This window comes from Pyrgilauda ruficollis, unplaced genomic scaffold (genome assembly GCF_017590135.1).
Source record: "Pyrgilauda ruficollis isolate IOZ18807 unplaced genomic scaffold, ASM1759013v1 scaffold25, whole genome shotgun sequence".
In the NCBI taxonomy this organism is placed as follows: Eukaryota; Metazoa; Chordata; class Aves; order Passeriformes; family Passeridae; genus Pyrgilauda; species Pyrgilauda ruficollis.
The window spans coordinates 11935216-11959078 of NW_024523822.1; the positions used below are offsets into that span (position 1 = coordinate 11935216).

Consider the following 23863-nt stretch of genomic DNA (forward strand, 5'->3'; position numbering starts at 1 on the left):
GCAGGGCAGCATGAGAAGCTGAGAAGTCCTAGCCTCAGTGTAAAGCACTGCTCAGCAACAGCCAGCACATAAGTGTGTTATCAACATTATTCTCATCCTAAATCCAAGCACTGTACCAGCTGCTAGGAAGAAAATTAACACAAATGTATGACTTTGGCTGCATACTTGGACTGGCTGATATCATTTTAAGTGCTGGAAGGAACTATTAATTTGGACTAAGCTCAGCTAAGTGATTATCAGCTCCTCACACTGAGGTATGACTGATCTCTACCAAACGCTAATTATTTCATCATGTCAGCAAATACTCATTTCTTGGCCAGCACATTCATCACAAACTATTCCATATGTTGATTTAAACTGTCCTGTAAGATTAATCGTGGATGACAACTGGATCATTTAGGGTGTGACATACTTATCAAATTAGTTACAAGCATCCTCTCAATTGTTTATTTTCCCTACTGAGACAATTAAACCACTATTACAGCTAGTTTCCTTTCTCTGAGACTGGAAGCATTTTTTTCTCCTCATTTACTGACTTCACAAAAATCCTTTCAAAATCCTGTCTGAATTTATTATCTTTCCAGTTATGCGTAATATCTTCCAGTTTCCTTCTGTGTAGCCAAATAATTACTTACTCCCTAATGCTAACTAGTTATTCTTCTTTAAACTTCTTTCCACATACACAGGCTTTGAACATGTGATTTCTGTTGCTGCTCATTTCTATGTAAATAAACTTTAGGTAATAGCTCTTTCCTCAAAGCTGATTTCAACAGGAAACGTGAAGCACTAATACACAGATGACAAGAAATGTTTGTACTACAGAACAAGCATTTCTCACTAGTTCGTCTGTCAATTATAGGCAATTTAAATCTGAACAATCATGTGGATTGTTCAGATTCATTAGTTCATTTGTTTATTAGTTCATTAATTCATTAGTTAGGAACTGACAGCGTTAAAGTTTGTCTCTATCAGAACTACAGAAACATCCCAGGTAAGAATAACAACGCAGATTAACCCTCATATCTCCATGATCAACATTCACAACTGGCATTAGTCATTATTCATATGTAATTAACTAAACCAAAAAATCCTGCCACCAGCACTACAAGCATGACATCTAGAAAAAAAAAGTTTTAAAATGCACATTAGGATATAACACCAACATCATATCACAACTTACACAGTTATTTATATATTTAGATTTTCATTGATAAACAGTGAGCTTTTCAAAGGAAAATATCTTAGACGTTTGAATATTTCTAGAATACTGAAAAAAATTTTACCATTTTAAACTACGGATCAGCCCAACAGAGAAAACACACAGAAACATTTAGAAGTGATTAATAAGGTTAGAGCAAGAAATCAATTATTCATTGTCAGGAAATGTGTCTATCTGGATTAAGTGATCATAATATTATTTGTTTCCAATAAATACAATTCTCTGATCTTTAAACAATGCATTATTTTTAAATACCTCTGATTTTATAAATTAGATGACTGATTTATTTTTTAATATCTGGATAAACATACGAGTGATATTTTTGTGAATCAAGACTTTCCAAGCCAAGTCTCAACTATGAGGGATTTTTTATGATTAAGTATGAATTCCTGGAAAACATGGTTTATCATAGAAAAATTGGCAAAACTTTCATAGTATTTGCCCTAACAGGCGCCACTGTAATGGGCTGCAGATCTAAGAATAGGCCAAGTACAGAAGCTAAAACTAACACTGAACAATACAATATGTTACTAAGTGGGAAGATAGGGTTTTCTTTTTTTTTAAATTATAATAGATGGGATTGATTTCATCCATAATTTACATAATGAACAACTTAACTAGCCTGATCTCATAATTTCTCAAAAACATTGTTTTGATAAATGATTCTCTTCTGAAATTTCATCTGGCAATGAAATTTTGGTCATCTTTGAAGAACTGATTTATTCTCTTCTTATGCACAAGAATTACTACTTGGAAACATAATTGAGCTTTCAAACAACAGACCAGATATAAGTTACTATTACTAGCAGAATTTTGCTCATTCCATGCTGGCCATAAGTCTTGAACAATCACTGAAACTCAAATTTCATAAATCCTTAAAAGCCTATGTGCATAATGCTATGGTCTGCAAGAGTCAGCTGGTGGCATCAGAATACAAAAACATGAAAGTGGCTGCTCTGGGTCCACCAAACCCACTACTGCAGCAGTAGCCCAAAACATGTCACTAACAGTATAAAAACAGATAAAGACATGTACTCCCTTCACAAGAAGCTTCCCTAACACACATGAGGCCTGGCATGTCCATGGCCATATGGAGGCAATCACTGCAGAAGGGCTTGGAAATAGGTTTCTGCTGGAGAACATTTGTCCTGTCCTAAAAGCCTCAGCCTGACCTTTCGCCACTCAGGAACGTCTTTGCCACTTCATGATGCTAATCCTGCACATCTGGTTAGGACCATGTAACCATGACATGCTGACTTACAATTTTTCAGCTGATAATAGATCAGGACAAACTATTTTGCACAAAAGGGACAGCTGACTGCATGAAACTGAAAATGTATGAAACCTAGGCTTAATAAAAAAGAATAAGACATGGATTGAACCTGCAAGTCTCACATGTACTGCCTGAGACATGAGAGAACAGAAACAATAAGGGAAAATGTGAACTGCTGTGTGAAGTTACACTAATAGAGAGTAAAAGAAAAAGTGGAGGTACAGCTCACCATGACAGTGTTTTCATGCTGAAATCAGGATATTTATTATCTTATGCCCTCAACACCAGGTCCATTCCTGACATGATAGGTCATGAATCTACTTCTTTTGCAATGCCAGCCTATAGCATCATGTAGCCATCAAGATGCTGCCAGTTCAAACTTGTAGCTCCATAGTGTCATACAAAAATGTGCGCATTACTCTGTCTCTAATTTAAACTCCTTAAAAATCAGACACATAGTGCCTACATTTCAGTTACCTGAAGTTTCCTACTATAAAAAAATAATAGCATTTTTTGCATATGCCTTTCAAGTACCACAGTTTGGAAAGACTGGCCCAGGATGGTAGTTACAAAACATGAAAACATGTGGAGACATTAATTTCTGATAAAATGAATGGTTAAGTCTTCTGTTATAAGCTGACTACATCAGACAACACACTGAAGTAAGACTTCTATCACCTTTGGGAAAGAAAACAGAAAATTATTTTCACTGTGATTAAATGGGGTCAGAAAAGAGAAAGGCATCTGTTAATATTCTGTTGTGAGACAAGCCTACTCAGCCAACTATTGTGCTAATGCAAATGGCAACAGTTTGTTGCAGATGTGCAGTGGAACATAATACAGCCAGATCCTCTGGGCTTTTTGAAGTAAGAAACTATGCACAGAAGACATTGGTGTGTTTAATAACAATCATAAAAGAGAATTTTAAGCACAGTGCCCTTTGCTTCAACCACCAACACTGCAAATGTTCATTTTAAATGTTATTTTGAAGAAATTAAAATGTAGGTTGATTCAGAAATCAAAGTCCAAGTGGCTAAGGGATTTCAGGCTTCTGTCTTGACATTTCAAGGGAGACAGAGTCTTGTTAGGTTCTAGTCACTTATTATATTGATTTTAATTATTGTAGTAGAGAGAGCTAGTGTGACTCTAAAACAGGGCAGTTATTTCAGGATAATAAGAAAGAGACACAACTGGTGCTAATGTCTCAGCTGTAAGAAAAAAAGCATCCACAGTATAGCAAAGAACTACATTCTACTTTCAGCTACATGAAGTAAACTGCAGATATTTTGCTGGCATTATATATATCACACATAAGTTCTCACTAATTTTTTTCCATAGTGCTCTGCTAGTTTCAGACATTTTCTCTACAATCACCCTCAGTGTTCCAGTGAGGTGTACAGTTTCCCATCAGTCATCTAGTCATATAAATTGCCCTTCCCTGGTAAAGACACAGGCTGAGAATGTCAGGTTGACTAAAATGTCAGGTTCTCTAAATTACATTGCATGAAAGCAAATGTTACATCACGTTTTGGGTTTTTTTATGAATAATGGAGAACCATGTCATTCATAAAAAAGCCATGAACTTTTTACCTCTGGCAATATGCTTGCTTTTAAGATAGCTAAGTATAACAATTTTGATTCATTTACCACCACTTCAAATTTGAAATTGAACTATGCATAGCAGAGAATGGTTGAAGTTGGGAAGGACTTTGAGCTTAAAAAGAGATGTCATCTGGTCCAACATCTCCTGCTCGAGCAGGAGCCATTTGCCCCAGAATATATTCAAATGGCTTTGGAACACCTCTTGGTTACATCAGCACTTGGTTACCTCACAGTGAAAAAGTGTTTCCTGATATTCAGAAGGAACCTCCTGGGTCTCAGTTCATGCCCATTGCCTTGTTTCCATTCTCTCCTCAGGTATTTAAACACATGAGTAAGGTGCCCCTGAGCCTTCTCTCCAGGCTGAACAGCTTTGCCTCTCTCTCTCTCAGCTCTTCCTCACAGCAGAGACAATCCAGCCCCTTCAATCACTTAACCCTTCACTGAGCTCTCTCCAGTGTTCACATCTCTCGTGTACTGGCGAGCCCAGAGGTGGACACACTACTCCAGCTGAGGCCTCACCTTGCTGAGTAGAGGGGAAGGATCTCCCTCATCCCATTGGCAGCATTTCTCCTAGTGCTGCAAAGGACACCATTAACCTCCTGGGCTGTAAAGGCTCTTATGGCTCATTGCTGGCTCAAATACATAAATAAATTGAGATTTCTTATTTAAAAGTTAGATAACTATATGACATTCACTTAGATTACCTTAAATACAAAGTGGTATCAAAATTATTGGGCTGGCTGATAAAAATAATCACTCTAGATTAGTTACATCAATTAATTTATTTTACACAGATTGAAAGAGCTCGCAAAATTGAAAGAGTGAGTTATAGCATTAATGAGTAAATAGAAAAGATGTAGAGAGTAGAAACCCCTGTTTACTGAAGAAACATAAAGTACAAGCACAGGAAGAAGAAGTAAACCAGGGAAGTGGGGAGGAATGTAGTTAAACATGGAGAAATGTGTCAAAAACTGAAGGAAAAAGAAAACATGCAGGTGCCCAGAAATAGTTTTGGAAGGCACAAAAGTGCTAGAAGGCTGGCAGTCACTAGACAAAAACAATGACATGACAGAAGATATGTTGACATGCTGACATTTTGGTGAATTTATGTTAAGTGATGCTTTTTGTAATCATCCATCAAATAAAGTAATTAATAATTTAATATAATGCTTTTAAAATTAAATATTGCAATTGTTTTATGCAGGGCAGAAAACTCACATCACTATGCATGTCTGCTAAGCTCAACAGCTTCAAAAATGGAGGTTTTGGTGAAGCTACAACAATTTCATGAATACTCAAAAATGTGATTTTCAATATGCACTGTGCCAGCACCTCTGTAAGAGTGGATCTATCTCTGCACAAGTATCCTGAGTGGAGAGTGACTCCATCAAACACGAATATCAAATCTTGTCTCAGTATAGGACTGAAAATAGACGCATGATTTGAATGGAATATTATGAAATACTATGAATTTTCTTTTTTCTTCAAGGGCCTTAAGAAAACATATCAAATTTTTTTGTGGTTATATTAGAGAGCTAAATAAAAAAAAAATACCCAGAAGTAGAAATGTCCCAACAAAAATGCACAGTGTGAGCAACAGCTATGTCTCCTCTCCAAACTGCATTATTCCATTGAAAATCATTTATTTTAGCAACCAAGAATTGGAGTTCTAGGGTTATTTAGTAGCCACATCTTGACATTTAGAAAAATAGCTGTATATCAAGTATCACAATTATACACAGTACAATAGTAATATAATCATACAAAACAAAACACAATCCATTAACCACAATTTGAATATTTTCATATACTTCTGCAATTCCTACTTTTAGCCAGTACTGGAAGCTCCAAAATCCTGGAATAAAGTTTGTTCTTATGGCGTGATTTTGAAAATTTTACATTCCTTTATAATGGTAAGATAAATCTTGATCAAGACTTTTTGCAATGATATAGAAAGCTAAATATTCTTGAGATCATGTTTAGGATTCTAGGGCTGTGGGTTAATATTCAGACTGTATTCAAAGACATGCTGTGCTACCATTATATGTAATTCACAGGTAGATACAACACAAAGGTCTCTATCCTTCTATTCCATCCCTTGATTTAAGCCTTGCAAAAATAGGGTATTAAATACTTGAAAATAAACTGTGTATTTTTCACTGATATCAAGCAATTCCAAGAATAGTGCAACAACATTTTTATTGACAAACTGTTTAAAACTCCAATTTCTAAACCAGTCAGGGAGGGCTCCTTGCAGAGTGTTCAGCAGGTCTGACCACTAAGTTATTTGTCTTATTTGGGCTGGTATGTGTAACTGTAACATATCAGAAGTATTTCACAAATTAGGACACTGCTTCTGAGGAAAAAAAGAGAATATGATTTTATGGGACTATTTGTAATCTAGCATTTTATAATTTTGAAGTTTATTGTGAACAAGCATAAGACAACAAAAATCTCCCAGCATGCTCTGTAATACGATTACTCTGGGCAGAAAAGACCAACTTTACAATGAACATTTTCACAAGCCCCTAAGGGATTTAGAGCAGCAAGTCCATCTAGAAGTCAGAAAATCATTTTTATAAAAGCTGAAGGAAACTTTGAACACACTATGCCTCAGAAAGAATACTCTTCAGCAGCAAATGTTCAAAAGTGCTCAGCACTCCGTAGGGCATGATAATAACAAAATTGTTATGGAACAAATTTTTGAAAGCCTGAACAGCAGCTGTGGATTAAAAGAAACACCAATAGTGAAAGATTAAAATTATTCTAGCTGCAAGCATCTTCTGGAGTTAGGAAATACTAGGAAGCCTGGGTGCACACAAACACTTTTAGTTCTGTGCTTGCACACATACATTTTAGTATTAATATTATATCTAAACAGATAGCTATTGTGCCAGTCTCTCTAATGTGGAGGTGTTAGCTTTTTGGGATAACCCAATAAGCTTTAGGTATAAATGAAAACCATGATATATACCAAACTTAATCAAGCACACACAAAATCTAAGTTCCCATATCATAGCTAAATGTGTTGAGTGGTAGAAAAATAAAGACAGAATAATAAATGTCGGCTCTTTAGGTACAGTCACTCAGTCGAAAATGTTTCTACATTTTATTATTATATACACAGTTAGATACTCAATTTCCTGGTATTTTTCCATCAAAATAAAGCTAGACTATAATAAACACTGTATGAAGTATGGAAGATCTAGATCTGATTTTTATTATCATTATCTTTATAAATTTGTAGAAAAACACTCTAAAACTTCCAAACTAGGCAAAGTATCTCTTGCATTTATCTTCAGAAGTGTAAGATCACCATAAGTATGATTTAGCTTCTTTTTAATGGGAAAATATGTTTGCTAGCTAAAATGAGATTATGGAGCTTGTTTAGTACTAACTTCTGCCAAGGATAAGCAATGTTTCTCTGAGTTACTACTGACTCATATGGCTAATGGCAGTAACTATTATCACTTCATTTTCTGTAAAATGGCTTAGGCTTGAAGCCTCCCACACTTGACCTCTGTGATAACTCATAACTGTTAAACAATCAGCAAGTGCTTGCTTTCCAAATCTCATACCTGAGGTAGCATGGCGACATCTCTACCCTTCAACAGCCCTTTAAAATGAGTTTTTTGATTTTAACTTATGCTCAGCTGAACATCATATTCATGTGAACACTGCTGTAATAGGACAACTTCAGTCAACTCAGCTTTGAAGAAATGTTTCTTTTTCACATTTTAAAAGAAAGCCATGTTTTACTAGCAGAACATAAATATAACTGAAGACTGAAGTATTTTTATCTGAAGCAGGAAATTGCTGTGCTTAATACAGGATTTGGAAAGTCTGACTTTATCACAACTGGGTTTAGAGCAATCTCTTTTTGGATACACAATTATACCTATTCAAGACAAATGAAACTGCTGACAGGAACCAAGGAAGTAAATTACCAGCTATTATTTTGCTCAGTCACAATGCATTGCATTAGCTCATTTTTTAGAGCTTAGTAGAGAATATGCATTTCTAATCTTCTCAAATTAGCATGCCAGATAGTGCATTGAAGTGTTCCTTCACTAATAATACTTGATTTTTTGCTGCTGACTAGGTTTTACGTAAATACATAAATGAAAACCAAATGTTTTCACACAGAAATACAAAAGTTTTCACATGAATACCTAAGTGAGACAGTGTTTTAGCAAACATTGAAAACCACCACCTCTAAACATGTTCCCTTTGGGGTTGATGTCAGGTAAAACTTTGACAACCACACTGAGTCAAAAATCATAAGCCAGCTGCAAGTAAAATTTAAAACCACTGGCTTTTAATGGAGTAATTAATTTCCAGTGCTTTTCATTTAATTTCTGGTGTTGAAACATTCAAAGTGCCCATTTTCTCCAATTTTTGCCTGCAGCTATAAAGACTGGAAAAACAGCTAAAACATTAAAAGTATTATGTGGTGGTTCCAGCAGCTGAGCTTTAAGAAATGAGGAAACTGGTGACAAAAATTACACAAGAAAGCAATTCAGGGAACCACCATTAATGTCCTCACTACTACTTTATTCTCTAAATTGTTTTAGAAAGTAATAAGGTAAAACCTTTTTATAACAACTCCTGCAAGTGATACATGGTAACCTTCACAGTTCAATGAGTTCTGCTGGAGAAAGTACCTGAGCTTCCTCAAAGTGTCCACAAGGAACAAATACTCCTACAGATTTCAGGGCATTTGTACCTTTCCTTTGGCAGCTGAAGCATTGCCACACTGACAGCATTGGAGTTTCACTCCCTAAAAAAGATGTCTTTCCAAAATCACTCATTTTTGGTTGAGAGAGAAGATAGAATTTTACACATGACACTGTTCTCAGAAGGCATCTGCTAGTCTTTTGTCTGCTATTGTCTTAGAACAAGACAATTAGAAAAATTACTCTAAGTGGTACAAAAGGTAAACACACCAATTCAATTGCTATTGAACTGACATGAAGCCCCTACCAATTCTAGAGAATTTACACAGCTAATTGTTCAACTAGATACAATTTTGGTTCACATAGAAAAAATGAAACTCCTATCAATAGATCCACGTCCTTCTTTAATAGCCCTGAAAGATGATATAGAGATGCTGACTTGAACAACTGTCTAAAAAGGAATAATAATTTTTAAGTGGTTGTTTTGAAGCATGCTGCTCCCAGCTTTGAAGTGCATGCACTGATGCAGACAGTTATAACTCCAAGTCCAGCAATGCTGTTTAAACTCTTATTCCATATTCAGCTGAGGAAAGTGTATCACTTCTTGGGGTTTTTTTATTACTTCTTCTAGGACAATCTTCCCTGAAATAGAGAGAGGTTCTAAAGTTGCTCAATGAAGAGAGAAGGACTCTAGTTAAATTTTGGTTCCTATTTTACATTCACTTTTAAGTTCTGAGGTCCCATTACTTCATGGAACAAGTAATAACTACAAAACAGATAGATTTGCTTCTCACTTAAACCAAGGAAGCAATTAAACTTTGCTGGCTTTGATAGGACTTCTGGTTTTCGGCAATAACCATCAAGAAGTTCACGCTCATCAATGCTATGAGAGATTAATAGCAACTCATCCATAAAACAACACCAACCTATTCCAGGTAAGCATCTCACCCAAAGAACTGGGAGGTGAATGCTTTATAAGCTTGTGCCACAGTTTGAGACACTGTAAACCCATGACACTGTAATAAAAGGGGGGGAAAGTTCCTCTCCAAAGAAATTTAATTTCTAAAAAAAAAAAAAAATCAGCTGTTTGGGAGAAAACTAAGAGAAAAGTGAAATATTATTTCACAACATACTCCACCCAAAAAAACATTATTCTGGAAAAGACGTATGAATCAACTCTTTTTTTTCTTAGAGCTTGAAATTTGAAGAACAATTACTTATATAATTAAAAAACTCCACTTGAAAGAACTGTTCAGCATGTTATAAAACTTCTCTCAAAACACTATGCTGTTTTTTGGGTCATCTCTATTTCTGAGTTCTGCAGAAACAATAAATCCTCTTCTCTTTTTCCTTGCCACAGCTGCAAGGAAAAAAATGAACTTTATCTCCCAGGATTTTTCCATTTATATGTCTAGGTCTCATCATCCACTGGCGTCCCCTGTTCTCAAAAGAGGAATTATTGTAGTGTATGTTCAAGCTGGCACTGGATTGCAGACACGATTAACAAATCTGGTGGCACAATAATCATGTGCTGAGTGCTGGGAATTACAGCTGATATCATCTATTCATCCCACAGAGAACACACATAGAATCACCTTCAGTGACTATGAAAAACTGATTCTGACCTTACATCAGAATGTCAGTAATTTGTATTATTACACTGACACAATCTGTAATGATCTTGAAAAAACTTCCTTTTTCTTCAGACTCACCTCCCTTTATTTTGCCACAGTACTTTCTTTTAGCTAGAAACCTCCCACCAGTTACTCCAGTTGCCTAACCAGAGCAGTGACCTGAAGCCTGACACAGGATTTGCTCAGTAGATATTTTTCATCTGTCAAGTTTTTATGGCTCAGAAATTTCTTCAGCCATCTGTTATCAAATACAAAGTCTTTTTTCCTGTTGTAAATACACTCAAAGAGACCTACTCATATATCACTCTTAGTGTTATATGGTAGAGTTGCAAATTGATTTTTAGTGCATATCCCCTGCACAATGTTTTGCAATGCTTAAGATTATCCTCTATATTTGACCAAATTGTGGTTTTTCTTTGCAAACCCTAACAGAAGTTTTTTTCTTCTTGTTTAGATGTTACAAGGAACAGATGGTAAATGAGGAGGTAACAAAATAATCTGGTCCATAAATTCAGAGCAAAAATAAAAAGCTGGAATTTAACCATCTTTTTGGTAGCTTATAACTAGCTTTGTTTTAGAAACCCTTTAAACATTTGTCATGTCAAGTAGTAAATAAATGTAGCAACTTTGTCAGTATTGAAGAAACTATAGTATAGATGCAATCTAGCTTCAGGGCAGCTATGCCAGATCTGATCAAAGCTGCTTGGCACTTGCCTCTAGTCAACAGCTAAGGTTTCATTGTGCAACATTAAAAGCAATGTATTAAGAGTGTGACAGTTTTTATAGTACTCTTTCTACTGTGCTGAACTTTTTGTATAAGTACAGTTGGCAACCCACTCAAAATGTTCACGTTTGTATCTGACAGAGAAGCAGTGTAATTTAAGAGCTGGCTGCCATTTTCATCAGGAGTTACTCTAGCAAGTGCCATGGTGTTAACGTGGGATATTGATGTCATTGGAAATACCTGTGAGCTTTATGTTCCATGATAGCTCAAGCAGCTATGTTGGAGTTGCAAGTCATGTCCCTTGTTTGAACTTCTTGCAGTTTTTAGTAAAACTGACATGATGTAAAGCACCTGCTTTGGTGTCCTACTGCTGCTGCTGCTCTTTGCAACTAGATAGTTCTGACTTGGCACCAGGTTTAAAAAAGTCATCACACTTATATGTATGTAAGAGCACCAAGGAATGCTCACAGGAAACCGATACAAGGCTTAAAATAGATAAATATATGAGAGCTAATATGAGAGCCAATACAGTTGTGTAAGTAGAATAGTCTTAAAACATGATCCAAAAGCTCGCTATGGTGTTTGCAGTATTTCTACACAGTAAACAGATGTGCACAACATATGACTGAAGTGTCAAACTTGAAGGTGCTATGTAAGGCAGTATAAGCTCAGCTTCATTTGAACCCCAATAGCCTTCTACCTGATACTCTATAAAGAAACACAAACTGATAAACTCTCACATTAAATGGCAAAGATGATGTAAGATACTAACTCAGGGGAGGACACTTTAAAACAGACTTTCGGGGTCCCTTCAAAATCTAAACAGTGACACACAAAGTAAATATGTTTAAGATAGAGGATTTATTGCACAAAGGGGCCCTGCATTGTGTCCATCATTAATACTGCTTCTGTGTTTGATCATGTGGTGCAGAATGTTTATGCTGACAAAGGAAAAGTATTGAGATACCTCCATGGTACTGCATTGCTCTTCACATGCTACTATTCATTTTAGGCTAATTTATTCTTAAGGCTGTGCTCAGAAAATTATTTTAACCTACTAATTTTTAATGGGTACAATACCATATAACATCAATGCAGAGTGGGGATGCCCTGTCCATCATGAGAAATTCTTGCTTTCTCTTTTTTGAATTGTCTCAAAAAGCTCTGTAAAGACAACAACAGCACCACCAAAGGCAAAACCAAGCAACAATTAAGAAAAAAAAGAGTAGCAGATCTGTTCTTCCATTCCCCTTCTTCTATTGCCCTTCTTCTGCTGTGCACAAGAGGCAAAGATGCAGACATATCTAGAAGCTTTCTGTGAAGAATTTCCACTGCACAGCCTTAAAAATCAGTGCAGTTGACTCCAGCCTAGTTCTAGCACTGGTGGTCACACAAGTTACAGCAGCTGGGGAGATTGTTCCTTCACGTATGCCCTCTTGGCACTCCCCCTTCACCCCTCTAGCTGTCTGCTGCAAGTTAATTAAATTAAATCTGGCCGGTAGCAGAGTACTGGAAGCTGCTGCATTTATGTATCGAGCAGCGTGCCCTTCCAGAGTTATTATGAGACTCTCTGTAATAATTAGACAGGAATAAATCCCACAAGAGCATGAGTCCCCCAAGTGATCTATGCACTCTTAGAGCAAACCACAATTCTTCATCCCAAACATAGTACCTCATGACCTGAAAACATTCTATCTGCACAGCACCATGCCAGATCTAATAAATTGTGTGTCTCAGCAAGGACCAATAACTCCTGTACAGCATTATACTGACACCTTTAAACTCTCCGTTTCTTGAGCTACTTTATGCAGTATTGGCTTAGGAGTCTCTGAACTACACATCACTGTAGAATTGCACACTCTGATTTTAGAAGGAACTGGAAACCATTTAGCGAATCATCATGTGTGAATAGGCTTTACCTTCTCCCATTGGCTAACAAAGCCATTAATTAGGAATCCTATGTCTGTACTTTCATGATTCTTTTTCTAAAGAACCAAAGAGGAAGAAGCATTCACTCTATTTCTCAGATTCTTTCCCCTCCCCTTCTCTTTCCTGGATTCTTTGTCCTCCACACAGCACTCTATGGCTGTAGGATAAGAAGTAAACAAGTTCTGCTGAATTTAGCCTGAAGCTACCTTAGGCTACCTGAGGTCTTAGGCTACCTCAGCTTGCCACAAGCTGCCAAGCAAGCAGGTCACAGAGCATTCAAAATGATAGTCCAGAATAACGAAGCTATTATGAAGGGTAGAGATGAGACATCACAATCACAGTTACAGCAGTGTAATGAGTTTCTATCTTAGCAGTCAAGCAGCTGCAATTAGCTTCTATACACTGCTGGCTACTGCATATGAGAGGGTGATCTAGATAATTTGCGTTGGTACTGGACAAGGAGTACTGCACCTGATGGCCACTAACACAAATGTTATCATCAGTGACACAAAAACTGGAAGAAACCTGGGCTGCTGTAACTGGTACAACTCACGCATTGGTGGAGTTTGTAGACCTAATGGATATAGGTCAGGCAAAGAGAAAAATTAGGTCCTTGAATTTTAGGAAAGCAAAATTCCAGCTGGCCAAGTAATTGGTCAATAGGACCCCCTGGTCCTATTTCTGTTAGTCAATAGAAACCCCTGGTTTCTCCCCAGGAAACTGCCCTCAGGGACAATAACCGGTAGAATTTTAAGTATGCTTTCCATAGAGCACAAGATGTCACAATTCCCGGTTGCAAGAAACCAGGAAAGTAAAGTGAGAGCAACATGGCTAAGTCAAGACCTACTGGTCAACCTAAAGGGCAAGAAGGAAATGCACAAGCAATGGAAGCAGGGCCAGATATCCTGGGAAGAATATGGGCTCCCTGCCTGCTTATGTGGAGGTGCAGTCAGGAAGACCAAGGTACAGCTGGACTTAAACTTGGCAAGGGGCGCAAAGAATAATAGGAAGGGCTTCTATAGGTGCATCAGCCAGACAAAGGTCAAAGAAAGTGTACCCCCCTAATGAGCAAAACCAACAAAATTGATAAAAACAGATGAAGAGAACAGTGAGGAATTCAACAACTTTTTTGCCTCAGTCTTCACCGGCAACCTCTCTTCCCACACCACTTGAGAGAACAGACTGGAAGATGGGGTAGCAAAACCCATCCTACAAGAGAAGTTCAGGTTCGTGACTGTCCAAAGAACCTGAATGTGGATGAGCCTATGTAGCCTGATGAGATGCATCCCAGAGTCCTGAGGGAACTGGCTGTTCACCAAGTCCCTCTCCATGATGTTTGAAAATTCATGGCAATCAGGTGAAATAACCGGTGACTGAAGAAAGGAAAACACTATACCCACTTTTAAAAAGTGCAGGAGGCAGAACCCTGGGAAATACAGACCTGTCAGCTTTACTTTTGCGCCTGAGGATACCAAAGTCAGAATGTTGCCCTTGTACCAATCTGTGAATACAAATAGTCTCTGTAGGCCCTAATAGGTTTATTACTTAAGAAGAGACTTCTGTGCAAAGAAAGCCTTATAGAACCTTTAAAACCTGAGAAAGGCTGATTGCTCTCTAGTCATGCCACACCTGAGGCAGATGGGTCTCCAGACCTGCCATACCCAGGCTTGTGGTTTGGCAGAGGAAATGCATAGAGCTGTGTATAACTGATTGATCCTAAGGGAGGAACATATAATCTCAGGCAAGTGAGCATTTGCTGGTTTCTCTGCTGTGACTGAAATGGCTGACACCATAATGTACAAAAATAGCTCTTTGGTCAAGAATTAGAAATTATATGTATATGACGTTTTCTCCTTCAAGTGGATTGTGGTTTCAGAATGACCAAGAGACAAAAACCAACAGGAGTTACTTCACAAGGAAATGCACAATAAAATCCATCAAGTGTCTTTTGTGGACAGATTCAATCTGTGCACTTGGATCAGCCACAGCTCTTTTCAGAATTTGTATTTCCATGTGGATTAGCAGCTGGCTCTCCTTCAATATTTTTAAACAACCCTGAATTGTATAATTGCCATGGGACCATTCTAACTCATACTCTGGTCATTTACGAGGATTTACACTCTGGTACACTCAGTTATTCATTAAAAACAGATAACTCCCACAGGAGACACTGCATCACTCAATACTCATGCTACTTCTGAAATATGGTATACTTAAAGAAACACACATGTTAAAAATACTTATCCAGTCTAAGATATAATAGCATTAAATAAATAAATTGTGCATATTACCTTTCAATGATTGGGAAAACTACGTTAATCTCTTCCCAAGAAAATAGTTCCTATTACTTAAATTAAAAAGGAGGATTGAAGGACAATTTATATTCAGAAGGAAGGGGAAAATGCACTTGAGTTGGCTTTTCTGCACTGCCAGTAATTCCCTCGAAAGTCTTTAAAAATAAGCTGAAAATGTAGCCTGCCAATATGATAAAACAATACATAAATTTCCACAGGCTGTATCATCCTGATAAAGTATGTAGAGTTAAAACCTTGTGCTCAGTATATATAGTTTATTACAAGATATGCTTTGGGCAGTGGTACGGAAGAGGAAAACTAAAATAGAAATCAAATTACAACAATGCTTTTCTGCAAAAGTGTTTTGCTACTGTCATGAAAGGCACCCTCTACAGATCACTTTAGACAGATTTAACTTCTGGTTTATGCATTTTTAAATTCTGCTTCTTTCAAAGAGACTGAAGTTGCTTAAAAGCTTTAAAATGTAATCCATCAGTTAAAAAAGAAAACCAAAACCACACATCACTACAGCAGCACTCCAAGGAAGTTTAGGTTAGCTATGTCTGTCTAAGTTACATGTTTCAATATAAGCAATGCATTATTGCACCACATTCACAAAAACCCAGAAATTTTAACAATTGTACTTGTAACCCATAGTAGTATTTATCCAGACAAAAACAGCAAAAAGGTTTTGTAGGAGCACAATGACATAGTCACAAGCTGCCTCAACTCCCATGCAAGAACCACCATCTCATTTTCAAGGAAAATGCAAATCCAAACACTGAACAGTTATCTAAATGACCTAAATCTCAGAAGGGTTATTTTCAATAAGTGTTGATATTGTTTCATAGCGCTTAATTGTTTAACTGCTTACTTGAACTGACCTGATTCCAAAGACGTAGAAAAAGGAGGATCAGTCAACAGCTATATCTTGTTCACAGAGCTTTAAGAGCCACCTCAACCTTCAAGAAATGTGATGTAATCTAGTAGCAGCAAAGAGGAGGCATTCCTGAAAATCTGCCTGTTCATCCTTGATGGATAGTACTTGGTTTCAGAATTGAACATGACTGCTACCGAACTGAAGTTCAAGTTTATGTGGCTTATAAAAACTATTTCTAACTACTTTTCAATATGAATCGAATTGGATTGCATTTTCTCTTTGGAAAATAACTCAGGAATGGATTGCTCCCAACAGTACAGGAGAAAAATAAAAGCAATTGTTTAAAAGTCACAGTAAGTTTATTCGTGAACTCATTTTAATGAATATTAATCAAATGCATGCATAATACAGAGAGAGTTATTTGCTCTCTCAGCCCAAAAAAAAAAAAAAAAAAAAAAAAGCACAAAAAAATCCATGTAATTTTTTGTTTCTATGAAGAAAGGTTATAGAAAACATGTTATTTTAATGCAAGGAAAAAAAAAATCAGAGTTTCTTGCATAATTTGTGTTACTTTATAGTATGCTATCACCTGAGAGGTACACTGCCTAACTTTTACCTGCAAATCTAAGAAGAACCAGACATAGAAGTGCTCCAATACAGGCACATGCATGCATGTACATCTGTCAATGAATGCAAATGTCATGAAAATAAACCTACAAATTTGCGGTGCATTTTTATATTTTCCACTTTGAAACAAATAAAAATTACAAGCTGTAAATCATCATCTCTGAAATAAGCATATGAAGAAGAACATAACTAAGACCAAAAAATGGGGACTATTTAATGTCTGAGGGTTGTGAGAGTAATGGCTAATCCTGGTTTTCTCACAACTGACCTGATTTAAGCAGGAGGCTGGACTAGATGACCTTCTATGTTCCTCTTCAACCTGAAACTACTTATGATTTGATTTTCACTTTTTTATTGTTATCAAACAGAGATTAAAAAAATTCTGCTCTTCTTAGAAGTTGGTATAAACTTAATTGAGTATTGGTGATATAACTATAGCTCCTGCCTATGTGCCTTAATTAAAATACATAGTCTACTTGCAGGCACTCCCACTGAAATAAGCAGTATTATGTGTTTCACTTTCTTCAGGATCTGGATTTCCTTACAATTGGTTTTCACTGGCTGTAGCCCCTTCTGAATGTGATCAGCTAAAGGGTAGAAAAAGACCCACATTTCAATACTTGCAGCACAACATTCTCTGTACTAAGTAGATGTTGACAATCCAGACAAGCAGAATCTGCAGCTGGCAAAGGCTTGTTTCCTGAACAAATGTACTAATAAGCATGCCAGACTGAGGGTTAAGTCACACCATAAAACAGTTCTTCTTTCCTGGAAAGCCTCCAAAATATTTGGACTACTATTTTGTCCTTTCTTGCTCCCACTTATTTGGTCCTTCACAGAGTGGCCATCAACTAAAATACTCACAAAAATATTTCCTCATTACTATTGCTTTCCCAACCTGCACTGTGCAATTAGGTGTTTTTGGTGGAGTTTGTCTTGTAAACTGATGCTGAAGCAGGTTTTCTTTCTTTCCTTCAAAAACTTTGAGTCATGACTTGTAAATGAAAATGATGGGTTATCTTTTCAGACCAGGTAAGGACAAGTCTTCTTGTCAGGGTGACATGCAAAAACACATCAAGGAAGGAAACCTGCTTGGTGACACCAGCATTCTAGCAGAGCCAGCACTCAGTGGAGCTACACTTAATGCAGCTTCTACTTGTTTGGTGAGTCCAAACAAGGGCAGATTTGGTCCAATGTGACTGCAAAATTAACAGAGCTGCAGCAGGCAATGACAGTATAATTGTGGTGCATTCCATGTACTACAGTCTTGTTTAAAATACTAATAAGTCTTGTAAATCCTAATTTTAGTCTTAAAGTGATAAACAATATTCCAATGTCTTAAAGAACCATGCAATACTAATAAAGTAGTATAAACTGTAAATCTCATCATCTTTCCCTAAACCACAATGGTTTCTGGTTGCTACCATCTGTGGTCAGATCATGTCTCAACCTATAAGATAATCTTTTCTAAGTGGGATCATTTACTTTTATGTCTAACTTGACACAGACATTTATGTCATGAAGTAAACAGCAATGGAATGAAATCCTCACTTTACTAAAAATGTCCAAAAAATCAGAATTTTCTTTAAGATGTGAAAAGTCACAGCAACTCCAAACCAGAGTCCTACAGCTGCATTTCTATAGTTCTGCTGGTGATCTAATGTTTTCTTAGATTGCCATAGTGCATCAACTTAAAATAGAAGTACATTGTACAAAGGATCTTTTAGATCCTATGCATGATTTTGAATTTAGAACTGTGCAGCATTCAGCCAAAGACAACTAAGCGAACAGGTCGAATAATAACAAATAAATCAAGAAATCAGACTTTGAACTAAGCTTGTATTCTGGTTAAGGCTAAACTTGGAAATGCATGAAACATTATACTCAAAACATGACACATAATTTGCATATCATTTCAACCACAATAAAATAGGCCAAATAAAAATATTTCAGCACTATAGCAGCCACGGTAAAGATTTGGTTCGCTCCTATTCCTTACAACCAGTCATTCCAGCTTGTCTTTATTTCAGAGCAGAAGTTATCAGAAATTTTGGAAAACTCGAACAGGAAGAACAGTGCTCTTTCAGCACATACCCACAGGAGGTTCTGTCATTCAGACAGAATCATTCAGACTGGTCCCCAGTCCAAACATCAGTAGAATCAAGATCCCCAGTCCAACATCCTCAGTAGGACTGAGACCATTCAGACTAGATTGTTCAAGAGTTTGTCAAGTGAGGTCTTAGAAACTTCCAAGGATGGTGCCTACACAGTCTACTGGACCAATCCAGCCAAATGCTTGACAGTCCTTGTGGAGAAGCAACAGTTTTTGCTGCTCCTGGACCAGCCTTTGCCACTTAAGCTATCTGTTCTTGTGGCAACATAGCATGACCAATAGGAGACAGAGAATATGATGGCAATGTTTCCTGAGACCCACCTAGAGAATGCCCTAGCCTCGACTCAAAGGGCAGACAGATTGTGTTTGTAGGTATTGGGCACTGAGACAGACTATAAGTGCAATATATAAAAAGAGTCCCAGCTTACAAACTTTACAACATTGGGTACTACAATGTAGATGTATCAAAAAGCTTAAAAGAATGTGTTTAACTGCCTGATCATTCGCTGAGTTCTGGTGTTATATTTATTTTGACTGGTTTTTATTTCACTTACGAGGCTGAAAGGAACCTCATGAAATTCAACAAAGTGCAAAGTCCTGCATCTGGGAAGGAAGTACTCTCTGAAAAAATATGGGCTAGATATGGACTGTCTGGGGAAGAGCTCTCCTGGGAAGGTCCTGATGAAACTTGAGCTAAATGTGAGCCAACTTTGTGCCGTAGCAGCAGCGATCACTTCCTTCAATCTGCTGACCTGTTAATACAGCGTGACAGCAGATTAAGGGAAGTGATCATCTCCCTTTATTTGACATCCATCAGACCACATCTAGAATACCATATGCAGCTTTGGGTCCCTCAGCTCAAGAAAAGAAAAATATTGATAGAGTTTGGCACAGTATCACCAACATGGTGAGGAGCTGAAGTGTTTACCCTGCGAAGAGAGACTGAAGGAACTGGGTTTGTTGAGCCTGGAAAACAGAAGGCTTTGGTGACCTAGAAGGACTTGGGGGTGCTGGTGGGTGAGAGGCTGGACATGGGCCAGCAATGTGCACTTGCAGAAGCATTAGTTTGGCATAGAGTAATATTCAAGTTTCAGACAACTTGAAGAACTGCAGTCTGATGAACAGTAAAATAGCAGAGAGCTGCTTTGCTTGCTTATGTAACACTTAATATGAATAATTAAACCAATCTGTAGGTTCCTGGAGTGTACGAACAAAAGAGGAGCAATTACTGAGGTAAACATGAGCAACATACAAATAAGAGGTACAAATAAAATATTTATAGTAAACATATGGGAAAACATGAAGAGAACAAGATTTATCAGTCTATTTTACATTTCTGACTGCTGATTTCCCCATTGGGTTTTTAAAATTCTGGTTTTCTCTCTTTTTGAACTCAAGAGAAGAAAATTCCTTATCAGGAAGAGACCAGCATGGGTAGAAGGTGGCCTGAACAATCCAAGTCTCCTTTGTCTAAGTCTAACCTCTCAAAGTAGAATTCACATTACAGTCAAAGCCACAGAGTAATTTACATAACATTAACAGATACACAAATGTGATGTTTCCATACAGTAATAGTTAAATCAATAACTACTGACACTAAGGAAATATCTCTAAGCAACAAATATTAAATCAGTGTTATTCTTATGTTGCTAGCTTCAGTAGAAAAGAAGTTAAATGATCTATCACTTATATTCCAGTTTGTATCTCTACAGCTGTGCAGATACTGAGAAAGTGATAAATCATTCATCAAAAACCACAGCCATATGGCCAGCTGGATAGCACCTTAAAAATGTGAAACTGAAATACTTTGTAGGAAAACAGAATTTAACTCTCCTTCCTTAATTCTCCTTCTACTGCAAATGCACAAAATCTGTTTTGGATATTTCCCTGTAGTGTGGACCATAAATAGTAACTTTAAAATAAAGAGAAGTAGAAAGCACATGACAAAAGCACTTTATTTGACCCTATTCTACCAAAAATATTCTTACTTCCTGTGCTCAGCTTAATCCATCACAATATTCAATCATCTTAGCTGTATAATCCAATACTTATTCTCCACATTTGTGTGAGTTTATGTACTGAGAACATTAGGATGAAAGGATTTATTAACAGCCTCTCAACTGACATTTACAGGGGATTATGGTTATTCAGTCTCACAGAAGTGCTAACCTTATAATTTTTCTCTATTATTTCTTCAGTTTAAAGGTTCAGTCACAAAATTCCTGACATTAGGAGAGCACCATATTTTTAAAGACTCAGAATCTCTTCCTCAGCAGCCAGAATCTGTAAGCTGTGTCTGTGTCTGTGCCTCCCACTATGTCACAGTGATCAAATACGCATTAAAGCATTTTGAGTGTCTAATGGGGCAACCTGCTACTAAAATATGATAAAGGAACAGGGTCTTAGACCAGCCCTGTATATAGCATAAATTAAATCATACTACAAAGCAGGAGTTGTATACAGGGCAGCCTCTGTGGCTTCCTTACCTGCAGAGATAACCAGGTCTGGAGAAGACTTACCCTAGGCACTTAAAACACCACTAACACTCTCCCAGGAGTTACTTAGGAGAGAGAAAGGAGCTTATTCTCTGGGAGGTGTTTTCTATGATGGCACAGAAGCAGTATTAAACACTGTATTCAGTGTGGAGAGTTCAAACCTGCAGTTTTGTACACATTTATTTTTATCTCTGAAAACAGATGCAGGCAATTCCACACCATGGGAGGAGAGGACTGTAATCTTTAGGATTTACTGAAGCTCATGAAAGCATACTACAAGTACTACACTGAATTTGTATTTGCAGCAATAACTTTCCTGATATGTGGTGAAAAAAAAGCAAAGATTTGATCATGGATCTTAATACAGAGACAGTATGGACATAGGCCATAAATATCCTCACTCTTAGGAAAGCCACTGTGCCCTCAAAAAGATAAATTTGAGATGTAAATCTTTAAGCAGTGACCTGAATTGCCGGACAAGGAAATTTGAAACAACCTAAGAGAATATGACATAAAAAGGTATGAATGTCCAAATTAACATAGTTACATGAGTATGCTACATCATTCTTGAGTATTATGGTTCACTTAAGCACATTTCTCAAACTATTTACAACAACAAATTTGAATAATTTGTATCCTAACTAAATTATTGAGACTAAATCCATATTTCTACTTGCTAGGAGTTTTTATAGAAATTGGATGCTGCATCCATAAAATACCTGCCTTTATATACACTGAGTATATAAATGACTAAATCTGTACCACATGATGTTGAATTGAAAAAATATCTGCAATTTTCTCAAATTTTCCACTGCAAGCTAAACTGCCTGCATTTGAAGGCAAATGAAAAGAAAGAAAACACTGATTGGAGATTTAGTAGAACTTGTCATGGGCCCTTTTTTATTTCCTTTCATTTCAGCAGTAAAACATTTCCTCAGTTGATCTGATTACTAACCCCATTTGGGCTTCAGTCTGCTACAAGTAACTGGATCACTCAGCAGGCTGCAAGCACTGGTAAGTGTCACTACCTTGGTGCAGAGGCAGCTGACTAATATTCAAAGATACCACGACACATACCATGGCAGCTCAAGTCAGCCTTCATTTTTACCTTTTCTTCTTCTTTCTTACAGAGATGTTAATTTTGTAGGTTCCATTCTTCAAAGCCTTTGAGAATTTTATTTAAGTTGCAGATTAACTGTGCTGTACAATGCCCCCTGTACCACTGTGACTGTGCCCTACGTGTGCCCATGTGTGTACGCATACAGGAGCGGGATATGGAAGGAAACTACACCATAGTCTGTCAACCTGGATAACAGAGAATCAACTTTATATACCCTTCCAGACTGTCTTGCAGTCCTAGAGAAAAAAAAAATGAAGCTCACAGAGATTTAATCCATATCCATAAGATAAAACTGTATGTATAACACACATACACACTGGTAGGCAGAATGTTCAAGCCCAGACAGACACCTTCAATAATCCCAGAATACAAAGCAAGTTATTTAGGTAGCTTTTCTAAGACTGTTTCAGGTTTATCTTACTCATCATGTTGAGGTTTTCCTCAGGACTCCTCAACCCTTCCTTTCTTTTTTTATTTGTCTGATTTCACAGTTGACCCAGCTAGCAGTAGGACGTTGAACTAGAGACCTCTTGAAGACCATTCGTTATTTAACACTGTGGCTCTGAAAGGAGTGGCATCTTTATCACCTGCTGATCACCCACCTCTCCTACAAATTTTGAAACCTGTTTAAGTTATCTGGATCCATACCTGAGAAGTTAAACTCTTCAACTTAAAAGATAATAAAAGCTCTCCAGCAGTGATATGTCTTCAGTTTGGAGTCTACAAAAACCAAGCTTAAATTTGAAACTTGATTTCCTTTCTCACAGCAGCATCGCTACTTAAGTCTTGCAACACCATGATAAAGAAATTTGATTTTATTTACTTGGGGCAGCTGCCATAGGCTGGTCTCAAGCTGAACATCTTGATATCTATCACTGTTCTGCTTGTATCACATCTATCACAGTATTGTCTCATTCCAGAATATTCAAAACAAATAACATATTCCAGCTAAAGGTTCCAGCTAACAATGCCATGTGTAACTAACTTCTTTTCATTTAAATACCCAGCGTACCAACACTGTGTGTGCCACCTGCAGAGAAGTTCAGAATCATCTTTCCTGCCATGTGCAGAACAAGTAGTTCTTCCACCATCAGCATCATTTCTATGCTGAAGCTCAAGACTGCAACCTGTTAAGGGTCTTCCATGAGGCACCTCTTTGAAAAACCCTCAGTACCACACCAGAAAAAACAGAGTTTCACAGTCTGCTGAAGGAGTGATTGCTCCCATGCTGAGCACTTCCCTGGAGTCGCGCTACACAGACTAGCACTGATGGACTA

The 23863-nt window shown here is 37.2% G+C and overlaps 1 protein-coding gene across 1 annotated transcript in view; it reads right to left on the reverse strand.

Annotated features, from left to right (window-relative positions):
- Positions 1-23863, reverse strand: part of RSPO2 (R-spondin 2) — a 98665-nt gene that overhangs the window by 14840 nt on the left and 59962 nt on the right. The window lies entirely within an intron of this gene.